The sequence below is a fragment of the Ascaphus truei genome, chromosome 4, assembly GCF_040206685.1.
Source record: "Ascaphus truei isolate aAscTru1 chromosome 4, aAscTru1.hap1, whole genome shotgun sequence".
NCBI lineage: Eukaryota > Metazoa > Chordata > Amphibia > Anura > Ascaphidae > Ascaphus > Ascaphus truei.
Window position 1 is genome coordinate 102,904,955 of NC_134486.1, and position 13,437 is coordinate 102,918,391.

At 41.3% G+C, this 13,437-nt stretch overlaps 1 protein-coding gene across 2 annotated transcripts in view; it reads left to right on the top strand.

Annotated features, from left to right (window-relative positions):
- The window catches only part of SYNDIG1 (synapse differentiation inducing 1), a 339,652-nt gene that overhangs the window by 279,071 nt on the left and 47,144 nt on the right, over positions 1-13,437 (top strand). The window lies entirely within an intron of this gene.

The window sequence follows — 13,437 nt, forward strand, 5'->3', positions numbered from 1 at the left end:
GGGAGGAAGAGAGGTGAGAGGGGAAAGAGAGAGGTGAGTGGGGGAAAGAGAGGTGAGGGGGGAAGAGAGAGGTGGAGGAGGGGGGAAAGAGAAGTGAAGGAGGGGGAAGAGAGAAGTGGTCGTGGGGGGAGAGAGGTGAGGGGTAAGAGGGAGGTGATGGGTAAGAGGGAGGTGAGGGAGGGAAGAGAGGTGGGGGGGAAGAGAGGTGAGCGGGGAGAGAGAGAGGAGGGGGAGAGAGAGTTGAGGGGGGGAGAGGTGAGGGGAGAAAAGAGAGAGGTCAGGGGGAGAAAGGGGGTGAGGGGGACAGGTGGGTGGAGGGGGGATGTGGGAGAGAAGTGGGGGGACTGTGATATTAACTACAACTAAATAAAAAGAAATACAAATTACCTTACAGTAGCACTGGCAATAGATGTGGTGGGAAATATTACTTTGTTGCAAGCAACAAAGTTACCAGTTGGGATACTCAGCTTCTGACAGCACTAGCAGCTGTGAGAGAGAGAGGGGGGGAGAAGATGCTTGTGCTGCCGTGATCAGTGAGGAGAGGAGCAGGACTGCTGCAGTTAAGTTTTAAACTTGCCGGTTTTGTCAGCACGAGCCCCTGCATCTCTGCTTTGATGTGAGTAGGCAAATTGACAAAAATTCCGGGCATTACTGAATGAATAATGCCCGGAATTCTGACCAATCAGAGAGCAGGGATTTCAGTAATGCCCGGAATTTTGCAGCTTTAGCCTATAATGTATGTTAATGTGACTTTTAGTTATGTGTATAATTAATACATACATAATACATACTGGTGTCATACAGATGCAGTGTTATCTAAATTAGTTTTCGTTGCAAGGAAACTGCTGCCGAATGGAGCCTGACCGCGACCCGATCGCAGCTTCCCTACACCCAAAAGCCAAGTAAGGTTTGCAATTTAGTGCATGTATGTGAACTACCACGCGTCATTGATAATTGCAGGGTATGAGCCTGCAGTTGCTCTACTTCAGACGCGCGTGCTCGCGCACGGCCATGAGCATTGGCGTGGCAGATCTGTGAAAATACAAGAAATTCTTATTTTTGCGCTGCGAACCAATCACAGCGTGGCCTGACGCTGTGATGTCAGAGCCATGCCCCCTAGCCAGACGCGCCACCGCTTGTGCTATATCAAATAAACGCGCACGCCACGTGCATGTGCAACGCCGGGCGTGCTCCCGCACGTGCACAGGCGCCTACTATATAACAAGCCTAAATAGGCTGCCCTGAAGGGATTAACGCAGTGGGGGTCCTTGCTTCTGAATGGGGCTCCCGCTGCATCTAAGAGCTGCACAGAGAAATCAGAAAGAAGCAATCCCTCTCTCTTTTTATCCCCACACAGATCTTACAGTAGATCGTGCTATTATTATAATTTTTAGTATATAGGTTTGAAGCAGGGGGTCTCCAGAGCTTAACCACATTCATTTCAGGTCCGGGACCCCCTGCTTCCTGAGGTACAGGCCATATCAGGTGCCAGTATCTCCTGCAAGTTTAAATGTCCCGCGTAATGGCCTACGTGACCAGGACATTTAAACTTACAGGAGATACTGGCACCCCATACTGAGGCCTGTATCTTGGGAAGATGTGGGTCCCGGGACCTGAAAGTTATGTGGTTCAGCTCCGGAGACCCCCAGCTTCAATCCTATGTACTAAAAATAAACTAAACCAAAGCTTCATGACCTTAGTGGCTAACTGCTAAAGTAATTAAGGGGTTAAACCCTCCTGCCACTCCTCCCCAGGTGGCCTAACCACTCAACCCGCCCCCCTCCTCTAGACTAATGCCCCATATCCCTATCAACCAAATGTGGATAATAGTGGGTTTTGGCATTAAACAAAATAAAATACACATACAATGCAGTAATTACCCCCAAATTTTAATTAAATACATTTGAAACAAAACCACTGGTTGTCACTGTGGATTACTAGACTCTCTCAGCAGAGAGCCTAGATATCCACATTGGCAATCCATATTAATTGATTAAGATTTAAATAGAAAAATACATTTTTATTTTAAGTACTGTATTGAAAAGAATATGTATTGTTTGTCATATATTTGCATGATTATTTGATATGTGATAAGGAGTATATATTATCATCAGGACTGACAATCTTCCGCAACCCTGAGGAAGAGAGTCTTGAAATGCATAGGGTCACGGTTTTTGAACTCCCAAGGACCCCGTAGCTGTGTAACAGTCGATACCAGAGAGTGGTGCTGTTAACGACAGAAGCCGGTTAGAGAAATAGAGGAGATCAAGCCTAGCAGCTGATCAGAGATGCCTGCCACATACATCTCTGCACTGATGACCAGCCGGGGAGAATCCTATAGAGAAGAGATCCCTACTTACAAGGCGCATGTCCTAGCGACTAATTGTAAGTAGGATTTTAATTTTACACAGCCAGAAAGAGGATCAGAGGAGATCTTTGAGCTGACATCAAGGGTGCAGCTCACTTTCACTGCCATTTATAATATTTTAATATTGTTTTGCACTGCAAAGAGTTTTATTGTATTTCTATGTGAATTAGTAAATTGCATCCTCTAAGGAGCTAATTACCAAACCAGTGCAGTTTCACAGCCTATACATTGCTAGATAATGCACTATTGTTGCATGAATTGTCTCTTTTTGTCTCCCTAACATGTGTTCGGCTTGTTTGGATAAATTCTACACAAATCTTTAGAAGAATTCCTTCAGCAGCAGAGATTTGGATGGACAGTCACCAACGGGTTTAGTTGTTATTTAACCCATTTCATTCATGGTTTAAATCCAGGCGCAATATACTGTAGGTCTTTTTTTCCCATCAGAAAAATACATTAACAATAAAAAAAAATACATTAAATATCCCCCCTTCATTACCTTTGTGGCTAACTGCTAAGGTAATGAAGGGGTTAACCGTCCCCTTACCTCTACCCCCGGGAGGCCTAACAATCCTCCCCTTGGGCTAATACCCCATTACCCACTCCCTCTACCCCCAACACACCCAGTATTGGGCAGTAGACCTATTAGCTAGATCTGGCTTATAGCACTTTAGCCCATTCAAAAGCAATCAATGAGAACCCTATAATAAATAAAAGTAGCACTTATCTGGATGAAGGCTGTTCTCATCCTCTACCTTAGTGGCGCCAACATTTAAAACAATATCTACTGACCAGAAACCCCTTAAATACCTTAGCAGGTAGTAACGCTATTGTAATAAAGGGGTTAACTCCTCCCGCTACCCCCGGGAGGCCTAACCACCCTCCCCAGAGCAACTACCCCCATTCTCCACCCCCTCTATAACCATCACCACACACAGTGATGAGCAATAACCCTATTAGACAAATATGCCTAATAAGTTTTTTCCCGATTTTTCAAACATTAAAAAAACACAATAAAATAAAATACAAATGGCAAGACAATAAATCCATTGATTGTCACAGGTGTTACCTACTGTATGCCCTCAACGGGGGCACAGATAGCCACATTGACAATTGTGAATGTGTAGAATATGCATTACCGTAAATAGATGCTGGACTGCACTTTAGTCTGGCATGCAAAGAGTTAAAGTATTTTTCTAAAAGTCTCCTCTTTCTGTAAATCTGGCTCACTTCCTCTTGCAGGTCTTAGGAATGGGAGGAGGGAGGATGTGACCTTTAGGGGATTTGACTTGTACTTTAGTGTAGGAATGTACTGTATATCCTTTTATGGTATTTGTATTAACTGCTATGTGTAATGCTGACGTATACGTCTCCTGAAGCTTTGTCTCTCATATATATATATATTTATATATATTTTTATATATATATATATATATATATATATATATATATATATATATATATATATATATATATATATATAAAAATATATATAAATATATATATATATATGAGAGACAAAGCTTCAGGAGATATATATAAATATCTCAATGTACTGTAATAGCAGATCAGGTGAGTACTCAGCAGCTTGCTTGAGTATAACTCTCCCTGTTGTATAAACTTCAACCTTATTAATCCTCAATTCTGATCTAGTTATTTCTACAACACAATCAATGGGCACCCTACTACCCCCATAACCCACCCCTCTACATCCAACAACCCCCTCCACCCCCACCACACACAGTAATGAAAAATAGCCCTATTTGCCAAATAGCTTTTGCCCATTTGTGATGCATTAAAAAAAACATAGACAAAAAATTAAATACTAAGCTATTAACTGAAAAGAAATTCACCAGTGGTGGTGTGCTACAAAATGAATTTATTTTCAGTTAATACCTTAGTATTTTCTTTTTTGTCTATGTCTGTACTCCAGTTCACGAATGCACCTCCCTATTACACCCATTTATACACCTTGGCTATTTCACCCATTTATACACCTTGGTCTAATTAGCTAGTAGTTGAAGTTGATCATTAGTCTCCCCTATTCACTTTTTCTATTAAAAAAACCCACAATTAAATAAAATACACATTGCAATACAATAAAAACAAACGCTATCCATTAAATCCATTGATTGTCACTGTGGCTACCTATGCCCTCAACGGGAGCACAGATAGCCACATTGGCAATCAATAGTTACCCTATAGTCAATAAATTTGTTTCTTACACTTGCCGGGATGAAGGCTCATCCTCTTCATCCAACTGTGGCACCAATCTACTCTTGACCTACGAAGTATAATCCTCAACTTGACCCAAATCAATAGTCCTCACTGGACCTGAAACAATGATCCGCAGTTGACCCGAAGCAATGATCCTCAGCTTGCATTAAAATTAAACAAACCCACAAACAGAAAAAAATCATCAATGCCCAATGGCAAAAAAATAAACACAAAAAAAAACAATCAGGAAAAATTAAATACAATAACCATGAAAAATAATCATTGGGCAAATGCTTGTTTTCAAGGGGCAGATCAGGATGATTGCTCTGATTTAGCGGTCGGTCTGATGGAAACAGAAGTGGAGCTCCCTCCACTTGCGTTTTTTGTATACTAGAACCTCAGGAAGCAATCACTTGACGTGGAAGTGCTGGGGTCCGGTGGAACTCTGTTTCAGACTCCCGGCTGTGAAAATGTTAAGTAACTATTTATTCTGAAAACCTCCTAACCATTTCTGATACATTCTGTATTATACTGAAACTGAGCGATTATAACACTAATGTTAGGAAATATTACAAAAGGCATCAATTATATGTCCCCTGTTTTAATTACACATTATTGTGTTTGAAATTGTAGTACAGGCAATAAAATTGTCTCATCTACTGTATAAAAGTAACAAAGCTGCCATATTTCAATACATCAAGGTCATAATTGATTGTTGTAGTCGAACCTCAGATGTTATCTTGTATAGTTTTAGTAATATCCAGTCTGTGCTTTCATGCAATTTGTGACTTCGTTTTAGTGAATACAGAAATTATTTGTTGATACCGATACGACGCTTCTAGATATAAAAACAAAAAACAGGATCTACCAAGTTTTGTTTTCTACCACAAAGGATCTCCTAACTCAGAACAGCAAAAGCCCAATAATACTATAATGGGTCTATGGGGATCATGCAGTAAGCAGCGGAAAGGCAATTCTCGCCACTTTCCCACCAAAAAAGCCTATCCGTATTCAGTAAGGGGCGAGAAAGTGGCGAGATTAAAAAAAAACGCCAGTTTGGCTGGCGGTTTTTTTTTTTCCGCCGGTGGCGAGGCAAGAAGGCACTTTCCACCTAAAAATACAACTTTTTCCGCCACGCTGTATTCTAGTAGAGGCGAGTAGCTAAGCGGAGCTATTCGCCACTCTAGAATGGCGTTTTGCTGGCGGATCAGCCACGCAAGAAAAAGTTGGCAAGTTGCTGCTGAGAGGCAGCGGATGAGTGGCGGATCGGCACTTAGAAAAAATTCAGGCCTTTTTCCTGGCTGGGATTGATGCCGGGGGTCTCCGGAGCTGATACCATTAATATCAGCACCGGACCCCCCCGGCATGCATCCGAGGCAGGAAAATGCATTTAAAGGCCACTTCATTACCTTAGCGGTTAACCGCTAAGGTAATGAAGAGGTTAAACAGCCGTGCCAGCTTTATTGTGGGTAGCGGAGGTAGGTGAAGGGGGTATTTGGCCCTTGTTGTTTGTTTAGTGCTTGCGGGGGGGTTGCGGGTGCACTTAACCCCTTCACGACCGTTGCGGTTAATACCGCTACGGTCATGAAGGGGTTAAGGCCTCCCGCTACCCACCCGCAAGCCCTAAACAACCACCATTGGGGCTAATACCCCCTTCACCCACCCCTGCTACCCACAATAAAAAAAAATACACACAACAGCCCCACACTAACTAAATAAATATATATATATATATATATATATATATATATATATATATATATATATATATAAATATTTATATATATTTATATATGACCCCAACAACACCTATACCCCCCTAACATACAAAACAGTAATGGGCACAATGACTATTATCCACAAATGGATAATTGTGCAGTTGTCCATTTAAAATACATACAGAACAATAAAGACATTAAATACATGTAGCACTCACCTATGTCCGGCTGCCACGATGAAGGCCATCCTCATCTTCACCCTGCCCATGCCCCATCCGCTTCTGCAAAACAGACACAAGAATAAAAACATCCAATGTAATGTCCCCTAACCCCTTAATCACCATAGCGGTTATGAACCGCTACAGTCATTAAGGGGTTAACCCACCTTCACCCACATACCCTCCCCCACTAACCCCCCCACCCCCTGAGGCCTAACCACCCTCACCCACTACCCACAAGGGAGTCCTACCACATACCCTTGGGGCCAAAACCCCCGTCCCCCCAGCACATACAGTACAATAATGTGCCAAATAACTATTATCCACATAGGGATAATACATTATTTGGCCATTATTAAACACATTAAATACCGTAGTAAAATAAAGAAAATTCTACTAACCTCATCAATAAGAAGGCCCCGTCGCCAGCATCATCCTTCGGGTCCGTTGCCAAAATAATAAATAGCCAATACATATCAATGCATGTATACACTGTAAATGCAATGCTTTAAGTGGCATTTGAGGCTTTAGATTGAATGAGTACATGAGATTTGTTTAGGAAATTGCTTTTTAATTCATTGAGGATGTTATGCATAAGTGGTGTTGCCATTGCAGGATGGCTTCACCCCTTAATTACCTTTGAGGTTAGTACCCGATAAGGTGATTAAGGGGTTCATTGGTATGTGAATGGCATTGATATGTATTGGCTATTTATTATTTTGGCAACGGACCCCAAGGATGATGCTGGCGACGGGGCTTTCTTATTGATGAGGTTAGTAGAATTTTCTTTATTTTACTACGGTATTTAATGTGTTTAATAATGGCCAAATAATGTATTATCCCTATGTGGATAATAGTTATTTGGCACATTATTGTACTGTATGTGCTGGGGGGACGGAGGTTTTGGCCCCAAGGGTATGTGGTAGGACTCCCTTGTGGGTAGTGGGTGAGGGTGGTTAGGCCTCATGGGGTGGGGGGGTTAGTGGGGGAGGGTATGTGGGTGATGGTGGGTTAACCCCTTAATGACTGTAGTGGTTCATAACCACTATGGTGATTAAGGGGTTAGGGGACATTACATTGGATGTTTTTATTCTTGTGTCTGTTTTGCAGAAGCGGATGGGGCATGGGCAGGATGAAGATGAGGATGGCCTTCATCGTGGCAGCCGCACATGGGTGAGTGCTATATGTATTTAATGTCTTTATTGTTCTGTATGTATTTTAAATGGACAACTGCACTATTATTCATTTGTGGATAATAGTAATGTTGCCCATTACTGTATTGTATGTTGTGTATTGCTGCTATGTTTATTGGGGGCATTTGTCCCCAATAAACATGCGATTATGCATTAACCCCTTCATTGCCTTAGCGGCTATCCGCTATGGTAATGAAGCAGCATTAATGTATTTTAATAATATTGTGCGGGAGCAGGGGGCCCCCTGAGCTGAACCGCATTGATTTGTGGCTCAGAGACCCCCTGCTTCCCGAGTTACAGTCCCCGGTTTGGGGCATCGGTTACAGTGTGGACGCCATGTTTATTGCGGGCACGTAGCGTATGGGACGCTATAAACATGGCGGCGACACTGCCCATCCGATCACACATACTGGGGCCTGTAACTCGGGAAGCAGGGGGTCCCTGGTCCACAAAGTGATGCGGTTCAGCTCGGGGGACCCCCTGCTCACTGTACAGTATTATTAAATAAATATTAATGCTACTTCGCTACCATAGCAGATACCCTGTAAGGTAAGGAACGAGTCTTTATTGATATGTGTGTTTTATTCATAGTGTAGATGTGCAGAGGGTCTACGGAGCTGAACCGCTTTGGTTTTAGGTCCGGGGACCCCCTGCTTCCCGAGATACAGGCCCCTTTATGGGGTGCCGGTATCCCTCTGCTTTGTTTACATTCAGCGGTCACGTGATCGGGACCTTTAAATGCAGAGGGATACCGGCACCTCATAAAGGGGCTGTATCTCAGGAAGCAGGGGGTCCCCGGACCTGAAACCAATGCGGTTCAGCTCCGGAGACCCCCTGCACATGTACACTATGAATAAAAATGGTTTAAAAAATAATTTTTATTGTGTTGATGTTTTCGCCGAGAGAGCATCGGATTTCTCTCTGCTGCAAACACAACTCGGCAGGGGACGGCTTCTCGGCAGTTTCTCACCAGGCAGCCGTCCCGCCACCGGTTACTCGCCATTTCATCAAATGGTGGTGGCGCATTCATTCGCCAGGGATTCGCCCCTTACAGCATACAGCCAGTTTAACATGCCAAAAACATGGCTAATTGCTAATCTGGCTAATGCATTTTTTCGCTGCTTACTGCATGATGCCCTATGTGTCAATGTCGATAAAAACGCGTTTAGACGCAGTGCTCCGTTTTTGGAGCAGAGCTGCCGCACACTGTATGTAAGAAGTTTCTTACATCTGATGCAGTTTGTTAAACTAACGCCACTTCAGATGTGGAGGAGGGGGGGCAAATACAAGTGAAAACAATGGTACAGAGAGATGCAGACTGTAATACATCTCATAATCTATGCACCATGTAACTGCTTCCCAACTCCTCCTACTGGCATTCCCCAAGATGCAAGCTTGGGCAGACGGGAGAAAATTGATGCAAAATGATTTGATACGTACTGGGTTCCCAAAAAGAGCTTGCTGGGGTTTTGTGTGTACTGTCCAATAGATGCAGGTGAAACTTCCCTGGCTTTTCTCATATATTGCCTTGATACATATTCCCCGTCACAACCTTACTTGGGATCCATCCAAACTAGGTAATGCAGCAATCCCCTCTGCTAAATATAACAAATACATTTGCCTTTTCTTTTTATCATTGTGAGATCCCTTTGCTCTACTTAGCAAGTTAGCAATTTGCTGAAAATTTGCCTCCCAGGAAATTAATATAGCTGCTGCCATTCACACACACGTTGACACAACAGAGGTTGCCATGGTAACAGTGGCCATTGACCACAATCACAGTGAAAACAATAAGAAAATAAAGAAATTGATCAGCACAGTATAAACATAATATCTTCTTTTATGACTCCAGGTTCAGTTTTTTGAGCGTGACTTCTGCTCTAAGAAACATTTTTATTACTTGAACATTTCTAAATATATAATGGATTCTCACATTATAATCTTCATTATTTTGCTATTTTAATACTAACCACTTACGTATTTTTATATTATAGAGCATGGTTGGTCTATAGCCTCAATGCCTTTTATGCATACATGTACTGTAATTCAAATGTATTCAATATTAATAATCTTATATTATTCATTGAATCTTGTACAATTACATACAATATTTTTTCTATAATTACAAATGCTGTAAAGTTTTAAATAGTTTTTTTTATCTCTGGTTATGATTACATGTAGTTAGAACATACATGCAAACCCTCCCAATATGGGAGTGAGAGTCCCTCCTCCTTCTCACTCCCATGCAACTTCTGATAAAAAGACAATCAGCCCTTTCACCCAACTCTGAAAAACATGTTTAGTCTATCTTCAAGCAAGAGGTGGCTCCCAGGAGGTAGATTTGTCATGGCAGGTGTGTGGCAAGCAAAATTTGTGGGGGTGGTGGAAGTGACAAAATAAATATGTTGTTTCTTTGCTTCAATGTACTTGTGCAAAGAGAACATAGGTTAAACCAGGGATGCGCAAACTGGGGGGGGCTGAGGGTGGAATTTTTTTGGGGGTGCGCAGCTCTTTCAGAGGCTACGCTCTCTTCCCGCAGGCATTTCAATTAAATGCCGGGGGAGTAGCGAAGGCCTTTGTAAATTCCCTTACCTTAGCTCAGATGGCTTCTGGCGACGTGGCATCAAATTATACCGTGTGATTACGTGACGCCGCGTTGCCATGGCAATGTGACATCATGTGATGCCAGAATGCCGGAGCCAAGGTAAGGAGGGGGGGCAAGTTTGTATACCCTTGGGTTAAACAATAAGAAACCTAAAAACTAGTATTTTAAAACATGAAAACATTAAAAATATACAAAAATTATTGATAATCATAAACATCTTAGCATCTATTGCAATACATTTTTGATTTCTATCAATCTAACCCTAAACATTTGCAATTGTTTGGCAAAGAACACGTTAAAAGTTCAATTAGGCTGGGTCCTAGAGATCAACAACTCCGAAAAAGGGATTTTCAAACTTCAAACCATAAACCCAGAAGGATTTAATGATCAAATTTGTATAACGCCTTTTTTTAATAAAAAAAATAAGAAATACTTTTCCTTTAATCATCATTGGAATAATCACACACTTTATTAATTCATTCATTTTATATATTACACCTGGCGATTATACTTATTTAACATGTAATCATTTAATCAGATATATATTTAATATCTACTGTACTGATGAACATTATGTTAAAATGTATTAACACATATATGTTTCTAGTTTCACGAATCCACTTTTGTATCACGTATTCTGAATTATAGTCACTCACTTTATTCACATTCGAACTTCTGTGATTTTGTGTTTCAGTTGATAATTGCACTGTCCAATCAATGAACTGCATGATAATGCTGATTGGATGAAACATCAGCAACATATTACGATCAGTGTATAAACCAGCAAGCTGGCTAATGGTTAAAGTACAGTACCTGAGGAAGTACTGTCTTGTACGAAACGCACTGTGGCATTTTCTGTTGCGTCATCATGTTATGCTATGACAACACTGTCACGGGAGACCAGGACTATCACACTAGGGATCAATTCGCTAGACAGAAACACAGAGTTTATAAAATTAATTTATTGGAAAAAGAAATATCCACAACAGATGCACAACACACATACCCATCCGGGGAAAACTGAGGATACCCTACAGAACTAGTTGCAGGGACTCCTTTCAGAGATTTCCCCTGTCCTTCTTCCTTCACAGTGCCTACAGGTGCTGGTTTTCAGGCCTGGGTCTAGCACTGGAGCTCTGAATCTGCAACTGGAACTCATAACCAGAGCTACAGCTAACTAGTGGTCTCCCACCCCACCTTCTTATACCGTATGCCACAACATTGAAACATTCAAGGCCAGGTTCTGTCAATATGCCCCAGCCCCTGATTGGTGCGTTTAACAGCAACATTAAAAGAGCAACATAAAAATAGTTACTTGGAAAGGTCACAGACAACTTGGCAACATTCCCAGCCGAACATAACATTAACCCCAGGTCCCTGAAGTGCTGGAACCAGGCTACATAATATATAGGTATACATACACGTAATACAACTGTATTATTTACAGGTAGGGGTAATGGCAGCCTTGACCTGTATTAAAAGCAGTCACATTTACCCCTACCATCACACACACCATTACGAGGACTTGTCGATGGGCCGGTTAAGTTTCCGAGCAGCGTCTTGCATTATGGGGGGACCCAACTTCCTTAGCCCCTTGCTGTATAACACCAATGGTCAGTGATGCTTAAATACACTGCGATACTCTGTGAACAGCTTGATCTTATTTTATATGTAAGCTATGCATAATTTATGAAATGCATTTATACCCCTTTAACCTCAGGTGCGCTCTTCTTCTCTGATCTGACCAATGCGCTAAGCCATACAATGTCCTGCAATGCTTCTTCTGTGGCACTGGGCTCTGCCCCATTCTGATGCATAGTTTGTCTCTCTATCACTCCCCGTCTCCATTGTCTTTGGGATGGTAGTGAATTTGCGGGAAATTCCAGGGAAACGCTTGTGGGTCTCACAGACTTACCTAACTTACGTTGTTACCTTACAGTAAAAAAAGTTTTGACTGTCTATTTCTATTCTGATCACAAAAATACATCTGAAAATGTAATAACCAGGTTTTAATATAAAATCAATTGGATCCTATGCTGAAGTTCTATAACCAGACATCATCTGCAGTGAAAAATATGAAGTACTCTCTAGTTTTACAGATTTACCAATTCCATGCACAAAGCAGAAATGAAGATATGTAGGCACATAACATTATCTCATAACTATGATCTGCCAAATGTTCTTGCTGTCTTACAAATCACATTTGGCAAAAACATTTTTATACAGGGTTGTAAAAAGAGAAAATATGAGTAACTTTAAAAGTTTCTGACATCCATACACATAAAAAGTTCATATGCCAAATAAATAACTTCTACATGGATTTTTTTCTCTGCACTTATATTTATTTATAACTCAGCAAGCTGCATCTTCAGTTTTACCCAAATTATTATTTAGAACTTTTTGTTTATTCTCACACATACGCTTTTAGTCAATATAGTGTGAAGCTGCTATCTAATAAATGCCACTAAAATGTTCTCCAGTACAGATGAGAAGCTTTATAGGATATTGCATAAGATCCTTAAAGAATAGAGATGAAACTTACGGTATTAGCATTATTAATTGTTATTGTGGCCAACATGCCCTCAATACAAGTGAAAACACACTGAAATACTTCTTGTGGGATTCCTTGTGATAACACGTGGCTACTCCTGTTCCATGAGGCTCTCTGGCTCAGGAAAATGAAGCATAGGATTGATACATTAAATGACAGTTGTTCAAAATACATTTAAGAGCAAGGGACCCTTACAAAATCTATTCTAACCTTGAGAAACTACAGCCTATGTATTCTAGTGAACGGAATAATTCAGAACTATTGCTTAAGCGGGGCATATTTATTTATTTATTACATCTTCTTATAGAACATTTAAGGAATTATTACAAAAAATTATTTGACACACAATACACGGCAGTACTTACCCAAGTTTTTTTAAGTCCCTCCTCCGTTGGACGGACTGACCTCCATTTTAATTTCACCTTTTTTCTATTATGTAGTGCTGCGTCCAGCCAGCTTCCCTTTGTGTTTTGGTCCTACCCCTGTAGGGACAGCATTTTGGAGCTTCACAATGATACAGTGTTTGTTGTTTTATGATTCTCCGCCATTGGAGTGGGTCTGTAGAAG